Genomic DNA, 21,133 nt, shown 5'->3' with positions numbered 1-21,133 from the left:
CCTAACCCTAACACGAAACCTAACCCTAACCCGAACCCTAACCTTAACATGAACCTGAACCCGAAACCTAACCCTAACCCTAACCCTAACACGAAAACTAACCCTAACCCTAAACCTAACCCTAACGTGAACCCTAACCCTAACCCTAACCCTAAACCTAACCCTAAACCTAACCCTAACCCTAACGCTAACGCGAACCCTAACCATAACCCTAACCCTAACCTTAACCCGAAACCGAACCCTAACCCGAACCCTAACCCTAACCCGAACCCTAACCCGAACCATAACCCTAACCCTAACCCTAAACCTGACCCTGACCCTTACCCTGACCCTAAACCCTAAACCCTGACCCTGACCCTGACCCTAACCCTAAACCGAACCCTGACCCGAACCTGAACACTAACCGTGATGCGAACTTGAACCCGAACCTGAACGCGAACCCCTAACCTGACCCCAAACCCGAACCCCTAACCCTAACCCTAACCCTAAACCTAACCCTAACCCGAACCCTAACCCGAACACCAATTCTAACCCTAACACTAACCCTAACCCTAACCGAAAACGAACCCGAACCCGAACCATAACCCAAACGCGAACCCTAACCCTAACCCGAACCCGAACCCTATCCCTAACCCTAAACTTAAACCCTAAAACCTCACCGTGACCCAAACACTAACCCTGATCCTGACCATGAACCTGACCCTGACCCTAGACCCTAAACCCTGACGCTGACCCTGACCCTAACCCAAACCCAAAACCTGACCTGAACCCTAACCCTAACCCTAACCCTACCCGAACCCTAACCCTAAAACAAACCCTAACCGTAAACCTAACCCTAACCTGAAGCCGAACCCTAACCCTAACCCTACCCGAACCCTAACCCTAAACCAAACCCTAAACCTAACCCTAACCCTACCCGAACCCTAACCCTAAACCAAACCCTAACCCTAAACCTAACCCGAACCCTAACCATAACCCTCACCCGAATCCTAACCTAAACCCTAACCCTAACCCTAACCCTAACATGAACAGAAACCCGAAACCTAACCCTAACCCTAACCCTAACACGAACACTAAACCTAACCCTAACCATAACCATAACGTGAACCCTAACCCTAACCCTAACCCTAACCCGAACCCTAACCCTAACCCTATCCCTAACCGGAAACCTAACCCTAACCCTAACCCTAACCCTAACCCGAACCCGAACCCGAACCCCTAACCCTAACCCTAACCCTAACCCTACAAGAACCCTAACCCTAACCCTAAAACTAACCCGTACCCTGGCCCTAACTCAAACCCTAACCCGAACCCTAACCCTAACCCTAAGCCTAACTCAAACCCTAACCCGAACCCTAACCCTAACCCGAACCCGAACCCTTCCCTAACCCTAACCCAACCCGAACCCTAAACCTAACCCTACCCGAACCCTAACCCTAACCCAAACCCTAACCCTAACCCGAACCCTAACCGTAACCCTAACCCTAACCCGTACCCTCACCCTAACCCTAATCCCTAAACACTGACCTTGACCCTAACCCTAACCCTGACACTGACCCTGACCCTAACCCTAACCCGAACCCTGACCGGAACCTGAAGCCTAACCCTGACGCGAACCTGAACCCGAACCCAAACCCCGAACCTGAACCCGAAACCAAACCCCTAACCCTAAGCCTAACCCTAACCCGAACCCTTACATGAACCCAAACCCTAATGCGAACCCTCACCCGAACCCTAACCTGAACCCTACACCTAAACCGAACCCGAACCTGACCCGAACCCTAATCACGAAACCTAACCCTGACCCTGACCATGACCCTCACACTAACCCTCACCCTAAACCCTCAAACCTGACCCTGAACCTAACCTTAAACTTGACCCTGACCCTGACCCTAACCCTAAACCCTGACACTGACCCTGACCCTCACCCTAACCCGAACCCTGACCCTAACCCTAACCTGAACACTAACCCTAACCCTAACCCTAACCCAAACCCTAACCGTAACCCTAACCCTAACCCGAAAACTAACCCTAACCCTAACCCTAACCCTAACCCTAACCATAATCGGAACCCGAACACTAACCCTAACCCGAACCCTAACCCTAACCCTAACGTGAACCCGAACCCGAATCCAAAACCTAACCCTAACCCGAACCCTAACTCTAACCCTAACCCTAACCCTAACCTAACCCTAACCCTAACCCGAACCCTAACCCTAACCCTAACCGTAATCCTAACCCGAACGCTAACCCTAAACCGAATCGTAACCCTAACCCTAACCGTAACCCTAACCCTAACCCTAACCCTAACCATAACCCGAACCCGAAACCTAACCCTAACCCTAACCCTAACCCTAACCCTAACGCTACCCGAACCCTAACCCTAAACCAAACCCTAACCCTAAGCCTAACCCTCACCCTAACCCGAACTCTAACCCTAACCATAACCCCAACCCGAAACCTAACCCTAACAGTAACCCTAACGCGAAACCTAACCCTAACCCGAACACTAACCCTAACCCTAATCCTCACCGTAACCCTAACCCTAACCCTAACCCTAACCCTAACAGTAACCCTAACCCTAACCCTAACCCTAAACCTAACCCTAACCCTAACCCGAACCGTAACCATAACCCTAACCCTAACCTTAACCTGAAACCGAACGCTAACCGAAACCTGACCCGAACCAGAACACTAAACCTGACGCGAATTTGAACCCAAAACCTAACCCGAACCCGAACCCCGAACCCGAACCCCTAACCCTAACCCTAACCCTAACCCTACAAGAACCCTAACCCTAACCCTAAAACTAACCCGAACCCTGGCCCTAACTCAAACCCTAACCCAAACCCTAACCCTAACCCTAACCCTAAACCTAACTCAAACCCTAACCCGAACCCTAACTCTAACCCGAACCCGAACCCTTCCCTAACCCTAACCCATACCCGAACCCTAACCCTAACCGTCCCCGAACCCTAACCCTAACCCAAAACCTAACCCTAACCCGAACCCTAACCGTAACCCTAACCCTAACCCGTACCCTCATCCTAACCCTAATCCCTAAACACTGACCTTGACCCTAACCCTAACCCTGACACTGACCCTGACCCTAACCCTAACCCTAACCCTGACGCGAACATCAACACGAAACCTAACCCGAACCCTAACCCGAACCCTAACCCTAACCCTAACCCTAAACCTAACCCTCACCCGAACCCTAACACGAACACTAACCCTAACCCTGACTCTAACACTAACATTAAACTTAACCCTAACCCGAATCTGAGCCCTAACTCTAACCCTAACCTATCCGAACCCTAACCCTAACCCAAACCCTAACCGTAACCCTAACCCGAACACTAACCCTAACCCTAACCCTAACCCTAACCCTATCCGAACCCTAACCCTAACCCAAACCCTAACCGTAACCCTAACCCTAACCCGAACACTAACCCTAACCCTAACCCTAACCCTAACCCTAACCATAATCGGAATCCGAACACTAACCCTAACCCGAACCCTAACCCTAACCCTAACGCTACCCGAACCCTAACCCTAAACCAAACCCTAACCCTAAGCCTAACCCTAACCCTAACCCTAACTCAAACCCTAACCCGAACCCTAACCCGAACCCTAACCCTAAACCTAACCCTAACTTAACCCTAACCCGAACCCGAACGCTAACCCTAACCCTAACCCTAACCCGTACCCTAACCCGAACCCGAACCCTTACCCGAACCCTAACCCTAAACTGAACCGTAACCCTAACCCGAACCCTAGTCCTAAACCGAAAGCTAACCCTAACCTGAACCCTAAAAGGACCCTAAACCTAACCCTAACCCTCAGCCTAACCCGAATCCGAATTCTAACCCTAACTTAACCCTTACCCTAACCCTAACCCGAACACTAACCCTGACGTGAACTTGAACCCGAACCCTAAACTTAAACCAAACCCTAACCCTAACACTAACCCTCAGCCTAACCCGAACCCTAACCCTAACCATAAACCTAACCCTAAACCTCAGCCTAACCCTAACCCTAAACCTAACCCTAACCCGAACACAAACCCTAACCCTAAGCCTAAACCGAATCCGAACCCTAACCCTAACCCTAACCCTAATCCTAACCCTGAACCTAACCCTAACCCCAAACCCTAAAACCTGACCCTGACCCTAACCCTAACCATGACCCTCACCCTAATCCTAACGCTGACCCTGACACTGACCCTAATCCCTAAACCCTGACCCTGATCCTAACCCTAACCCGAACCCTAAACCTAACCAGAACCCTAACCCTAAGCTGAAACCTAACCCTAACCCGAACCCTAACCGTAACCCTAACCCTAACCCTAACCCTAAAACTAACCCGACCCTAACCCTAACCCTAACCCGAACCCTAACCATAACCCGTACCGTAACCCGAACCCGAACCCGAACCCTTACCCGAAACCTAACCCTAAGCCGAACCCTAACCCGAACACTAACCCTAACCCCATCCCTAACCCGAACCGGAACCCGACGCGAACTGTCAACCGAACACGAACCCTAACCCTAACCCTGACACTGACCCTGACCCTGATCCTGACCATGACCCTGACCCTAATCCTAACCCTAAACCCTAATACCTGACCCTGACCCCAAACCTAACCCTGACCCTGACCCTGACTCTAAACCCTAAACCCTGACCCTGACCCTGACCCTACCCTAACCCGAACCCTGACCGGAACCCGAACCCTAACCCTGACATGAATCTGAACACGAACCCTAACCCTAACCCGAACCCGAATCCCTAACACGAACCCAAACCCGAACCCCTAACCCAAACCCTAACCCTAACCCGAACCCTAGCCCTAACCCGAACCCGAATCCTAACCAGAACTCTAACCCTAACCCTAACCATACCCGAAATATAACCCTAAACCTAACCCTAACCCGAACCCTAACCCTAACCCGTACCCTAACACGAACCCTAACCCAAAACCTAACCCTAACAGTAACCCTAACCCTAACCCTCTCCTAATCCTAACCCTTACCCTAACCCTTACTCGAACCCGAACCTGAAACGCAACCCGAACCCTAAACCTAACACTAACCCTAACCCTCAGCCTAACACGAACCTGAACCCGAATCCTAACCGTAACCCTACTCGAAACAGAACCCTAACCCAAACCCTAACCCTAAACCGAACCATAACCCTAACCAGAACCCTAGCCCTAACCCGAACCCTAACCTTAATCCTAACCCTAACACGAAACCTAACCCTAACCCTAACCCGAACCCTAACCTTAACATGAACCTGAACCCGAAACCTAACCCTAACCCTAACCCTAACACGAAAACTAACCCTAACCCTAACCCTAACGCTAACGCGAACCCTAACCATAACCCTAACCCTAACCTTAACCCGAAACCGAACCCTAACCCGAACCCTAACCCTAACCCGAACCCTAACCCGAACCATAACCCTAACCCTAACCCTAAACCTGACCCTGACCCTTACCCTGACCCTAAACCCTAAACCCTGACCCTGACCCTGACCCTAACCCTAAACCGAACCCTGACCCGATCCTGAACACTAACCGTGATGCGAACTTGAACCCGAACCTGAACGCGAACCCCTAACCTGACCCCAAACCCGAACCCCTAACCCTAACCCTAACCCGAAACCTAACCCTAACCCGAACCCTAACCCGAACACCAATTCGAACCCTAACCCTAACCCTAACCCTAACCGAAAACGAACCCGAACCCGAACCATAACCCAAACGCGAACCCTAACCCGAACCCGAACCCTATCCCTAACTCTAAACTTAAACCCTAAAACCTCACCGTGACCCAAACACTAACCCTGATCCTGACCATGAACCTGACCCTGACCCTAGACCCTAAACCCTGACGCTGACCCTGACCCTAACCCAAACCCAAAACCTGACCTGAACCCTAACCCTAACCCTAACCCTAACCCTACCCGAACCCTAACCCTAAAACAAACCCTAACCGTAAACCTAACCCTAACCTGAAGCCGAACCCTAACCCTAACCCTACCCGAAACCTAACCCTAAACCAAACCCTAAACCTAACCCTAACCCTACCCGAACCCTAACCCTAAACCAAACCCTAACCCTAAACCTAACCCGAACCCTAACCCTAACCCTCACCCGAATCCTAACCTAAACCCTAACCCTAACCCTAACCCTAACATGAACAGAAACCCGAAACCTAACCCTAACCCTAACCCTAACACGAACACTAAACCTAACCCTAACCCTAACCATAACGTGAACCCTAACCCTAACCCTAACCCTAACCCTAACCCTAACCCTGACCCGGACCCTACCCTAACCCGAACCCTGACCGGAACCCGAACCCTAACCCTGACATGAATCTGAACACGAACCCTAACCCTAACCCGAACCCGAATCCCTAACACGAACCCAAACCCGAACCCCTAACCCGAACCCTAGCCCTAACCAGAACCCGAATCCTAACCAGAACTCTAACCCTAACCCTAACCATACCCGAAATATAACCCTAAACCTAACCCTAACCCGAACCCTAACCCTAACCCGTACCCTAACACGAACCCTAACCCAAAACCTAACCCTAACAGTAACCCTAACCCTAACTCTCTCCTAATCCTAACCCTTACCCTAACCCTTACTCGAACCCGAACCTGAAACGTAACCCGAACCCTAAACCTAACACTAACCCTAACCCTCAGCCTAACACGAACCTGAACCCGAATCCTAACCGTAACCCTACTCGAAACAGAACCCTAACCCAAACCCTAACCCTAAACCGAACCATAACCCTAACCAGAACCCTAGCCCTAACCCGAACCCTAACCTTAATCCTAACCCTAACACGAAACCTAACCCTAACCCTAACCCGAACCCTAACCTTAACATGAACCTGAACCCGAAACCTAACCCTAACCCTAACCCTAACACGAAAACTAACCCTAACCCTAACCCTAACGCTAACGCGAACCCTAACCATAACCCTAACCCTAACCTTAACCCGAAACCGAACCCTAACCCGAACCCTAACCCTAACCCGAACCCTAACCCGAACCATAACCCTAACCCTAACCCTAAACCTGACCCTGACCCTTACCCTGACCCTAAACCCTAAACCCTGACCCTGACCCTGACCCTAACCCTAAACCGAACCCTGACCCGAACCTGAACACTAACCGTGATGCGAACTTGAACCCGCACCTGAACGCGAACCCCTAACCTGACCCCAAACCCGAACCCCTAATCCTAACCCTAACCCTAAACCTAACCCTAACCCGAACCCTAACCCGAACACCAATTCGAACCCTAACCCTAACCCTAACCCTAACCGAAAACGAACCCGAACCCGAACCATAACCCAAACGCGAACCCTAACCCGAACCCGAACCCTATCCCTAACTCTAAACTTAAACCCTAAAACCTCACCGTGACCCAAACACTAACCCTGATCCTGACCATGAACCTGACCCTGACCCTAGACCCTAAACCCTGACGCTGACCCTGACCCTAACCCAAACCCAAAACCTGACCTGAACCCTAACCCTAACCCTAACCCTAACCCTACCCGAACCCTAACCCTAAAACAAACCCTAACCGTAAACCTAACCCTAACCTGAAGCCGAACCCTAACCCTAACCCTACCCGAACCCTAACCCTAAACCAAACCCTAAACCTAACCCTAACCCTACCCGAACCCTAACCCTAAACCAAACCCTAACCCTAAACCTAACCCGAACCCTAACCATAACCCTCACCCGAATCCTAACCTAAACCCTAACCCTAACCCTAACCCTAACATGAACAGAAACCCGAAACCTAACCCTAACCCTAACCCTAACACGAACACTAAACCTAACCCTAACCCTAACCATAACGTGAACCCTAACCCTAACCCTAACCCTCACCCTAACCCGAACTCTAACCCTAACCATAACCCCAAACCGAAACCTAACCCTAACAGTAACCCTAACCCGAAACCTAACCCTAACCCGAACACTAACCCTAACCCTAATCCTCAGCCTAACCCGAACCGGAACCCTAACGCTAACCCTACCTGAAGCCTAATCCTAAACCAAACCCTAACCCTAAACCTAACCCTAACCCTAACCCGAACCGTAACCATAACCCTAACCCTAACCTTAACCCGAAACCGAACGCTAACCGAAACCTGACCCGAACCAGAACACTAAACCTGACGCGAATTTGAACCCAAAACCTAACCCGAACCCGAACCCCGAACCCGAACCCCTAACCCTAACCCTAACCCTAACCCTACAAGAACCCTAACCCTAACCCTAAAACTAACCCGAACCCTGGCCCTAACTCAAACCCTAACCCGAACCCTAACCCTAACCCTAACCCTAACTCAAACCCTAACCCGAACCCTAACCCTAACCCGAACCCGAACTCTTCCCTAACCCTAACCCATACCCGAACCCTAACCCTAACCCTAACCCTAACCCGAACCCTAACCGTAACCCTAACCCTAACCCGTACCCTCACCCTAACCCTAATCCCTAAACACTGACCTTGACCCTAACCCTAACCCTGACACTGACCCTGACCCTAACCCTAACCCTGACACTGACCCTGACCCTAACCCTAACCCGAACCCTGACCGGAACCTGAAGCCTAACCCTGACGCGAACCTGAACCCGAACCCAAACACCGAACCTGAACCCGAAACCAAACCCCTAACCCTAAGCCTAACCCTAACCCGAACCCTTACATGAACACAAACCCTAATGCGAACCCTCACCCGAACCCTAACCCGAACCCTATCCCTAAACCGAACCCGAACCTGACCAGAACCCTAATCACGAAACCTAACCCTGACCCTGACCATGACCCTGACCCTAACCCTCACCCTAAACACTTAAACCTGACCCTGAACCTAACCTTAAACCTGACCCTGACCCTGACCCTAAACCCTAAACCCTGACACTGACCCTGACCCTCACCCTAACACGAACCTGACCCGAACCTGAACACTAACCCTGACGCGAACATCAACCCGAAACCTAACCCGAATCCTAACCCGAACCCTAACCCTAACCCTAAACCTAACCCTAACCCGAACCCTAACCCTAACCATAATCGGAACCCGAAGCCTAACCCTAACCCGAACCCTAACCCTAACCCTAACGCGAACCCGAACCCGAATCCAAACCCTAACCCTAACCCGAACCCTAACCCGAACTCTAACCCTAACCCTAACCCTAACCCTAAACCTAAACTACCCTAACCCTAACCCGAACCCTAACCCTAACCCTAACCGTAAACCTAACCCAAACGCTAACCCTAACCCGAATCGTAACCCTAACCCTAACCGTAACCCTAACCCTAACCCTAACCATAACCCGAACCCGAAACTTAACCCTAACCCGAACCCTAACCCTAACCCGACCCTAACCATAACCCTATCCCTAACCGGAAACCTAACCCTAACCCTAACCCGAACCCGAAACCGAACCCTAACCCTAACACTATCCCTAACCGGAAACCTAACCCTAACCCTAACCCGAACCCTAACCCTAACCCTAACCCTAACCATAACCCTAACCCTAATCCGAACACTAACCCTAAACCTAACCCTAACCCTAACTCTAACCCTAACCCGAACCCGAAGCCAAACACTAACCATAACCCAAACGATACCCAAACCCGAACCCTAAACCAAAACCGATCCCGCAACCTAACCCTAACCCGAAACCTAACCCTAACCCTAACCCTAACCCTATCCCTAACCGGAAACCTAACCCTAACCCTAACCCGAACCCTAACCCTAAACCTAACCCAAAACCGAACCCGAACCCTAACCCTAACTGTAACCCTAACCCGAACACTAAACCTAACCCGACCCTAACCCTAACCCTATCCCTAACCTGAAACCTAACCCAAACCCGAACCCGAACCCGAACAATAACCCTAACCCTAACCCTAACCCAAACCCTAACCCTAACACGAACCCAAACCCGAACCCGAACCCAAAATCTAACCCTAACCCGAACGCTAACCCAAACCCGAACCCTAACCCAAATCCTAACCCTAAACTTAACCCTAAAACGAACCCGAACCCTAAACCGAACCCTAACCCTAACCCTAACCCTAACCCTAAACCTAACCCAAAACCGAACCCGAACCCTAACCCTAACCGTAACCCTAAGCCGAACACTAAACCTAACCCGACCCTAACCCTAACCCTATCCCTAACCTGAAACCTAACCCTAACCCTAACCCGAACCCGAACACTAACCCTAACCCTAAAACATAACCCGAACCCTAACCCTAACCCGAACCCTAACCCTAACCCTAACCCTAATGAGAACCCGAACCTGAATCCAAACCCTAACCCTAACCCAAACCCTAACCCGAACCCTAACCCTAAGCCTAACCCGAACCCTAACCCGAACCCGAACCCGAACCGTAACCCTAACCCTAACCCTAACCCTAACCTGAACCCTAACCCTAACCCTAATTCTTACCCTAAGCCTAACCCGAACCCGAACCCTAACCCTACCCGTAACCCTAACCCGAACACTAAACCTAACCTGACCCTAACCCTAACCCTATCCCTAACCTGAAACCTAACCCTAACCCTAAACGTAACCCGAACCCGAACCCTAACCCTAACCCTAACCCTAACACGAACCCTAACCCTAACCCTAACCCGAACCCTAACCCGAAACCGAACCCGAACCCTAACCCTAACCCTAACCAGAACCCTAACCCTAACCCTTACTCTAACCCTAACCCGAACCCGACCCCTAACCCGAAACCGAACCCGAACCCTAACCCTAACCCGAACCCTATCCTAACCCGAAACCTAACCCGAACCCTAACCCGAACCCGAACCCTAACCCTAACCCGAACCCTAACCCGAAAACGAACCCTAACCCGAACCCTAACCCTAACCGTAACCCTAACCCTAACCCAAACACTAACCCTAACCTGACCCAAACCCTAACCCTATCCCTAACCTGAAACCTTACCCGAACCCTAACCCGAAACCGAACCCGAACCCTAACCCTAACCCGAACCCGAACCCTAACCCTAACCCGAACCCTAACACGAACCCTAACCCTAACCCGAACCCGAACCCTAACCCGAAACCGAACCCGAACCCTAACCCTAACCCTACAAGAACCCTAACCCTAACCCTAAAACTAACCCGAAACCTGGCCCTAACTCAAACCCTAACCCGAACCCTAACCCTAACCCTAACTCAAACCCTAACCCGAACCCTAACCCTAACCCGAACCCGAACCCTTCCCTAACCCTAACCCATACCCGAACCCTAAACCTAACCCTACCCGAACCCTAACCCTAACCCAAACCCTAACCCTAACCCGAACCCTAACCGTAACCCTAACCCTAACCCGTACCCTCACCCTAACCCTAATCCCTAAACACTGACCTTGACCCTAACCCTAACCCTGACACTGACCCTGACCCTAACCCTAACCCGAACCCTGACCGGAACCTGAAGCCTAACCCTGACGCGAACCTGACCCCGAACCCAAACCCCGAACCTGAACCCGAAACCAAACCCCTAACCCTAAGCCTAACCCTAACCCGAACCCTTACATGAACCCAAACCCTAATGCGAACCCTCACCCGAACCCTAACCCGAACCCTATCCCTAAACCGAACCCGAACCTGACCCGAACCCTAATCACGAAACCTAACCCTGACCCTGACCATGACCCTGACCCTAACCCTCACCCTAAACCCTCAAACCTGACCCTGAACCTAACCTTAAACCTGACCCTGACCCTGACCCTAAACCCTAAACCCTGACACTGACCCTGACCCTCACCCTAACCCGAACCCTGACCCGAACCTGAACACTAACCCTGACGCGAACATCAACCCGAAACCTAACCCGAACCCGAACCCTAACCCTAACCCGAACCCTAACCCTAACCCTAACCCTAACCCTCACCCGAACCCTAACACGAACGCTAACCCTAACCCTGACTCTAACACTAACATTAAACTTAACCCTAACCCGAATCTGAGCCCTAACTCTAACCCTAACCCTATCCGAACCCTAACCCTAACCCAAACCCTAACCGTAACCATAACCCGAACACTAACCCTAATCCTAACCCTAACCCTAACCCTAACCCTAACCCAAACCCTAACCGTAACCCTAACCCGAACACTAACCCTAATCCTAACCCTAACCCTAAACCTAACCCTAACCCTAACCCGAACCCTAACCCGAAACCGAACCCGAACCCTAACCCTAACCCTAACCAGAACCCTAACCCTAACCCTTACTCTAACCCTAACCCGAACCCGACCCCTAACCCGAAACCGAACCCGAACCCTAACCCTAACCCGAACCCTATCCTAACCCAAAACCTAACCCGAACCCTAACCCGAACCCGAACCCTAACCCTAACCCGAACCCTAACCCGAAAACGAACCCTAACACGAACCCTAACCCTAACCGTAACCCTAACCCTAACCCGAACACTAACCCTAACCTGACCCAAACCCTAACCCTATCCCTAACCTGAAACCTTACCCGAACCCTAACCCGAAACCGAACCCGAACCCTAACCCTAACCCGAACCCGAACCCTAACCCTAACCCGAACCCTAACACGAACCCTAACCCTAACCCGAACCCGAACCCTAACCCGAAACCGAACCCGAACCCTAACCCTAACCCTACAAGAACCCTAACCCTAACCCTAAAACTAACCCGAAACCTGGCCCTAACTCAAACCCTAACCCGAACCCTAACCCTAACCCTAACTCAAACCCTAACCCGAACCCTAACCCTAACCCGAACCCGAACCCTTCCCTAACCCTAACCCATACCCGAACCCTAACCCTAACCCTACCCGAACCCTAACCCTAACCCAAATCCTAACCCTAACCCGAACCCTAACCGTAACCCTAACCCTAACCCGAATACTACCCCAAACCCTAACCCTAACCGTAACCCTAACCATTACCCGTACCGTAACCCGAACCCGAACCCGAACCCGAACCCTTACCCGAAACCTAACCCTAAGCCGAACCCTAACCCGAACACTAACCCTAACCCCATCCCTAACCCGAACCGGAACCCGACGCGAACTGTCAACCGAACACGAACCCTAACCCTGACACTGACCCTGATCCTGACCATGACCCTGACCCTAATCCTAACCCTAAACCCTAATACCTGACCCTGACCCCAAACCTAACCCTGACCCTGACCCTGACTCTAAACCCTAAACCCTGACCCTGACCCTGACCCTACCCTAACCCGAACCCTGACCGGAACCCGAACCATAACCCTGACATGAATCTGAACCCGAACCCTAACCCTAACCCGAACCCGAATCAATAACAAGAACTCAAACCCGAACCCCTAACCCGAACCCTAACCCTAACCCTAACCCTAACCCTAACCCTAACCCTATCCGAACCCTAACCCTAACACTAACCCTAACCCTAACCCTAACCCTAACTCAAACCCGAACCCCTAACCCGAACCCTAACCCTAACCCGAACCCTAGCCCTAACCCGAACCCTAACCCTAACCCTAAAACAAACCCTAACCGTAAACCTAACCCTAACCTGAAGCCGAACCCTAACCCTAACCCTACCCGAACCCTAACCCTAAACCAAACCCTAAACCTAACCCTAACCCTAACCCTAACCCTAACCCTAACCCTAACCCCAACCCGAAACCTAACCCTAACAGTAACCCTAACCCGAAACCTAACCCTAACCCGAACACTAACCCTAACCCTAATCCTCAGCCTAACCCGAACCCGAACCCTAACGCTAACCCTACCTGAACCCTAATCCTAAACCAAACCCTAACCCTAAACCTAACCCTAACCCTAACCCGAACCGTAACCATAACCCTAACCCTAACCTTAACCCGAAACCGAACGCTAACCGAAACCTGACCCGAACCAGAACACTAAACCTGACGCGAATTTGAACCCAAAACCTAACCCGAACCCGAACCCCGAACCCGAACCCCTAACCCTAACCCTAACCCTAACCCTACAAGAACCCTAACCCTAACCCTAAAACTAACCCGAACCCTGGCCCTAACTCAAACCCTAACCCGAACCCTAACCCTAACCCTAACTCAAACCCTAACCCGAACCCTAACCCTAACCCGAACCCGAACCCTTCCCTAACCCTAACCCATACCCGAACCCTAACCCTAACCCTACCCGAACCCTAACCCTAACCCAAACCCTAACCCTAACCCGAACCCTAACTGTAACCCTAACCCTAACCCGTACCCTCACCCTAACCCTAATCCCTAAACACTGACCTTGACCCTAACCCTAACCCTGACACTGACCCTGACCCTAACCCTAACCCGAACCCTGACCGGAACCTGAAGCCTAACCCTGACGCGAACCTGAACCCGAACCCAAACCCCGAACCTGAACCCGAAACCAAACCCCTAACCCTAAGCCTAACCCTAACCCGAACCCTTACATGAACCCAAACCCTAATGCGAACCCTCACCCGAACGCTAACCCGAACCCTATCCCTAAACCGAACCCGAACCTGACCCGAACCCTAATCACGAAACCTAACCCTGACCCTGACCATGACCCTGACCCTAACCCTCACCCTAAACCCTCAAACCTGACCCTGAACCTAACCTTAAACCTGACCCTGACCCTGACCCTAAACCCTAAACCCTGACACTGACCCTGACCCTCACCCTAACCCGAACCCTGACCTGAACCTGAACACTAACCCTGACGCGAACATGAACCCGAAACCTAACCCGAACCCTAACCCGAACCCTAACCCGAACCCTAACCCTAACCCTCACCCGAACCCTAACACGAACGCTAACCCTAACCCTGACTCTAACACTAACATTAAACTTAACCCTAACCCGAATCTGAGCCCTAACTCTAACCCTAACCCTATCCGAACCCTAACCCTAACCCAAACCCTAACCGTAACCCTAACCCGAACACTAACCCTAATCCTAACCCTAACCCTAAACCTAACCCTAACCCTAACCCTATCCGAACCCTAACCCTAACCCAAACCCTAACTGTAACCCTAACCCTAACCCGAACACTAACGCTAACCCTAACCCTAACCCTAACCCTAACCCTAACCGTAACCCTAACACTAACCCTAACCCTAACCCTAACCATAATCGGAACCCGAACAATAACCCTAACCCGAACCCTAACCCTAACCCTAACGCGAACCTGAACCCGAATCCAAAACCTAACCCTAACCCGAACCCTAACCCGAACTCTAACCCTAACCCTAACCCTAACCCTAACCTAACCCTAACCCTAACCCGAACCCTAACCCTAACCCTAACCGAAACCCTAACCCGAACGCTAACCCTAAACCGAATCGTAACCCTAACCCTAACCGTAACCCTAACCCTAACCCTAAACATAACCCGAACTCGAAACCTAACCCTAACCCTAAACCAAACCCTAACCCTAAGCCTAACCCTAACCCTAACCCTAACCCTAACTCAAACCCTAACCCGAACCCTAACCCGAACCCTAACCCTAACCCTAACCCTAACCCTAACCCGAACCCGAACCCTAACCCTAAAACTAACCCGACCCTAACCCTAACCCTAACCCGAACCCTAACCATATCCCGTACCGTAACCCGAACCTGAACCCGAACCCTTACCCGAAACCTAATCCTAAGTCAAACCCTAACCCTAACCCGAACACTAACCCTAACCCCATCCCTAACCCGAACCGGAACCCGACGCGAACTGTCAACCGAACACGAACCGTAACCCTGACACTGACCCTGACCCTGATCCTGACCATGACCCTGACCCTAATCCTAACCCTAAACCCTAATACCTGAACCTGACCCCAAACCAAACCTTGACCCTGACCCTGACTCTAAACCCTAAACCCTGACCCTGACCCTGACCCTACCCTAACCCGAACCCTGACCGGAACCCGAACCCTAACCCTGACATGAATCTGAACCCGAACCCTAACCCTAACCCGAACCCGAATCCCTAACACGAACCCAAACCCGAACCCCTAACCCGAACCCTAACCCTAACCCGAACCCTAGCCCTAACCCGAACCCTAACCCGAAACCGAATCCTAACCAGAACTCTAACCCTAACCCTAACCATACCCGAAATATAACCTAAACCTAACCCTAACCCGAACACTAACACGAACCCTAACCCAAAACCTAACCCTAACAGTAACCCTAACCCTAACCCTCTCCTAATCCTAACCCTTACCCTAACCCTTACTCGAACCCGAACCTGAAACGTAACCCGAACCCTAAACCTAACACTAACCGTAACCCTCAGCCTAACCCTAACCCGAACCCGAATCCCTAACACGAACCCAAACCCGAACCCCTAACCCGAACCCTAACCCTAAACCGAACCCTAGCCCTAACCCGAACCCTAACCCTAACCCTAAAACAAACCCTAACCGTAAACCTAACCCTAACCTGAAGCCAAACCCTAACCCTAACCCTACCCGAACCCTAACCCTAAACCAAACCCTAAACCTAACCCTAACCCTAACCCTAACCCTAAACCCAACCCGAAACCTAACCCTAACAGTAACCCTAACCCGAAACCTAACCCTAACCCGAACACTAACCCTAACCCTAATCTTAAGCCTAACCCGAACCCGAACCCTAACGCTAACCCTACCTGAACCCTAATCCTAAACCAAACCCTAACCCTAACCCTAACCCTAACCCGAACCATAACCATAACCCTAACCCTAACCTTAACCCGAAACCGAACGCTAACCGAAACCTGACCCGAACCAGAACACTAAACCTGACGCGAATTTGAACCCAAAACCTAACCCGAACCCCGAACCCGAACCCCTAACCCTAACCCTAACCCTAACCCTACAAGAACCCTAACCCTAACCCTAAAACTAACCCGAACCCTGGCCCTAACTCAAACCCTAACCCAAACCCTAACCCTAACCCTAACCCTAACTCAAACCCTAACCCGAACCCTAACCCTAACCCGAACCCGAACCCCTCCCTAACCCTAACCCATACCCGAACCCTAACCCTAACCCTACCCGAACCCTAACCCTAACCCAAACCCTAACCCTAACCTGAACCCTAACCGTAACCCTAACCCTAACCCGTACCCTCACCCTAACCCTAATCCCTAAACACTGACCTTGACCCTAACCCTAACCCTGACACTGACCCTGACCCTAACCCTAACCCGAACCCTGACCGGAACCTGAAGCCTAACCATGACGCGAACCTGACCCCGAACCCAAACCCCGAACCTGAACCCGAAACCAAACCCCTAACCCTAAGCCTAACCCTAACCCGAACCCTTACATGAACCCAAACCCTAATGCGAACCCTCACCCGAACCCTAACCCGAACCCTATCCCTAAACCGAACCCGAACCTGACCTGAACCCTAATCACGAAACTTAACCCTGACCCTGACCATGACACTGACCCTAACCCTCACCCTAAACACTTAAACCTGACCCTGAACCTAACCTTAAACCTGACCCTGACCCTGACCCTAAACCATAAACCCTGACACTGACCCTGATCCTCACCCTAACACGAACCTGACCCGAACCTAAACACTAACCCTGACGCGAATATCAACCCGAAACCTAACCCGAATCCTAACCCTAACCCTAACCCTAACCCTAACTCAAACCCTAACCCTAACCCTAACCCTAACCCTAACCCTAACCCTAACCCGAATCCAAACCCTAACCCTAACCCGAACCCTAACCCGAACTCTAACCCTAACCCTAACCCTAACCCTAAACTACCCTAACCCTAACCCGAACCCTAACCCTAACCCTAACCGTAACCCTAACCCAAACGCTAACCCTAACCCGAATCGTAACCCTAACCCTAACCGTAACCCTAACCCTAACCCTAACCATAACCCGAACCCGAAACTTAACCCTAACCCGAACCCTAACCCTAACCCGACCCTAACCCTAACCCTATCCCTAACCGGAAACCTAACCCTAACCCTAACCCGAACCCTAACCCTAACCCTAACCCTAACCCTAACCCTAATCCGAACACTAACCCTAAACCTAACCCTAACCCTAACTCTAAACCTAACCCGAACCTGAAGCCAAACACTAACCATAACCCAAACGATACCCAAACCCGAACCCTAAACCAAAACCGATCCCGCAACCTAACCCTAACCCGAAACCTAACCCTAACCCTAACCCTAACCCTATCCCTAACCGGAAACCTAACCCTAACCCGAACCCTAACCCTAAACCTAACCCAAAACCGATCCCGAACCCTAACCCTAACCGTAACCCTAACCCGAACACTAAACCTAACCCGACCCTAACCCTAACGCTATCCCTAACCTGAAACCTAACCCTAACCCGAACCCGAACCCGAACAATAACCCTAACCCTAACCCTAACCCAAACCCTAACCCTAACACGAACCCAAACCCGAACCCGAACCCAAAATCTAACCCTAACCCGAACGCTAACCCAAACCCGAACCCTAACCCAAATCCTAACCCTAAACTTAACCCTAAAACGAACCCGAACCCTAAACCGAACCCTAACCCTAACCCTAACCCGAAACCTAACCCGAACCCGAACCCTAACCCGAACCCTAACCCTAACCCTAACCCTAACCCTAACCCTAACCCTAAACCGAACCCTAACCCTAACCGTAACCCGAACCCTAACCCTAAACCGAACCCTAATCCGAACCCGAACCCGAACCCTAACCCGAACCCTTACCCTAACCCTAACCCGAACCCTAACCCGAGCCTGAACCCGAACCCGAACCCTAATCCTAACCCGAACCCGAACCCTAATCCTAACCCGAACCCGAACCCGAATCCATACTCGAAAGCGAAACCAATACCGAACCAGAACCCGAACCCGAACCCTAACCCCTAACCCGAACCCGAACCCGAATCCATAACTGAAAGCGAAACCGATACCGAACCCGAACCGTAACTGAAACCGAACCCTACCCGAACCCGAACCCGAACCCTACCCGAACCCGAACCTGAAACCTACCCGAACCAGAACCAGAACCAGAACCCAAACCCCTAACCCGAACCCGAACCCGAAACCCATAATTGTTTGTGCCAATGTAAAGAAAATGCCATACGCTTATCTGTAAGAAACAACAGTGCCCTGGAACAGTCTGAGCCTTAATATCAGCACTGTGCTTTTGGGAGCGGGAGTTAAAGCGGAGGCAAACAGCACTAAGACACATTTGGCAAAAATCGCGTTCCAATGAATAATATTTTCTTCCCTTTCAAACCCAAACGTAAGTGGTTGTGGCCAGATAAATAAATGCCACACCCTTATGTGTAAGAAACAACAGTGCCCAGGAACGGGTTTCTACGTGAAGAAAATATTTCTCGTTGGAACTCCGCTTTTTTACTTTACCTTCCACAACCCCTTGTGATAGGGTTTCCACGTTAAGAAAATCGTTTTCATTGGAAGCCGGTTTTTCCCAAATGTGTCTAAGTGCTGTATTCCTCGGGTTTCCCTCATGCTACCAAAAGCACAGTGATGATGTTAGGGCTTAGACTGTTCCTGGGTAATGTTGTTTCTTACACATAAGGGTGTGGCATTTTCTTTACATTGCCACAACCACATATGATAGGGTTTCAACATGAACAAAATATTTTTCGTTGGAAGCGGTTTTTTGTCAAATGTGTCTCAATACCGTGTTGTTTGGGATTAACTAATGCTACCGAAATCACTATGATGATGTGAGGGCTCAGACCGATCCTGGAAACTTGTTTCTTACAGATAAGCGTATGGCATTTTCTTTACATTGGCACAAACAATTATGATAGAGTTTGCAAAAGAGAAAATTTATTTCATTGAAAGGCGGTTTTTGCCAAATTTTCTCAGCTGTTTGCCTCGGTTTTAACTCATGATACCAAAAGAACAGTGATGATCTTAGGGCTCAGACCGTCCATGGGACCAGTTATTTCTTACAAATAAGCATATGGCACATCCTTTACCTTGCCACAACAAATTAAGATAGAGTTTGCACATCAAGAAATATTTTTCATTTGAACCCGTTTCTGCCAAATATGTCTCAGTACTATGTCCTCAGCACTTGGGAAGATGTCTGCACGTGGAGAAAGACTTTTTCGTGGGAAGCCGGCTTTTGTCAAACAGGTCCCAGTGCTGTGCTCCTCTCTTTTCACTCCTGCTGCCAGAAGCCCAGTGAGGATGGGAGGGCTTAGAACATGGCTGGGCACTATGGTTTCTTCCAGAGTCGTGGATGGCATTTGCTTTACCTTGCCACAACCACTTGTGAGAGGGTCTGCACCTCAGGAAAACTGTTTCCGTGGGAAGCCGGCTTTTGGGCAAACGGGTCTCAGGGCCGTGGGCCTCGGGTGTCCCTCCGGCTCCCCAAAGCACAGAAACGAGGTGAGGGGCTTAGACCATGCCTGGGCCATGTTGTCTCTTCCACCTTGGTGTGTGGCATTTTGTTGACCTGGCTACCCCCACTTGGGATAGGTTTTCCACAGCAAGAGCATATTGTTCGTCGGAAGCCGTTTGGGCCCCAGGGGTCTCCGGGCTGTGTTCGTTGGGGTTGAACTCCTGCTAGCAAAACCGCCGGGATGAGGGAAAGGGTCAGACTGTGCCTGGGCCCTGTGGTCTCTTCCAGGTCAGTGTATGGCATTTCCTTCACCTTGCCACAGACACTGGGGAGCATGTCTGCACGTGGAGAAGGACTTCCTCGTGGAAGCCGGTTTCTGTCAAAGCGTCCCAGTGCTGTCCTCCTCTCTTTTCACTCCTGCTGCCAGAAGCCCAGGGAGGAGGGGAGGGCTTAGAACATGGCTGGGCACTGGGGTTTCTTCCAGAGAAGGAGATGGCATTTTTTTCCCTTGCCACCACCCCTTGGGATAGGGTCTGCACCTTAGGAAAGCTGTTTCCGTGGGAAGCCGGCTTTTCGGAAAGGGTTCTCAGGGCCGTGGGCCTCGGCTGTCCCTCCGGCTCCCCAAAGCACAGGGACGAGGTGCGGGGCTTAGACCATGCCTGGGCAATGTTGTTTCTTACACCTGGGTGTGTGGCATTTTATTGACCTGGCTACCCCCACTTGGGATAGGTTTTCCACAGCAAGCGCCTTCGTTC

This window comes from Ursus americanus, chromosome 19, assembly GCF_024610735.1.
Source record: "Ursus americanus isolate L20-20 chromosome 19, mUrsAme1.1.p, whole genome shotgun sequence".
In the NCBI taxonomy this organism is placed as follows: Eukaryota; Metazoa; Chordata; class Mammalia; order Carnivora; family Ursidae; genus Ursus; species Ursus americanus.
This window is presented reverse-complemented; position numbering follows the sequence as displayed.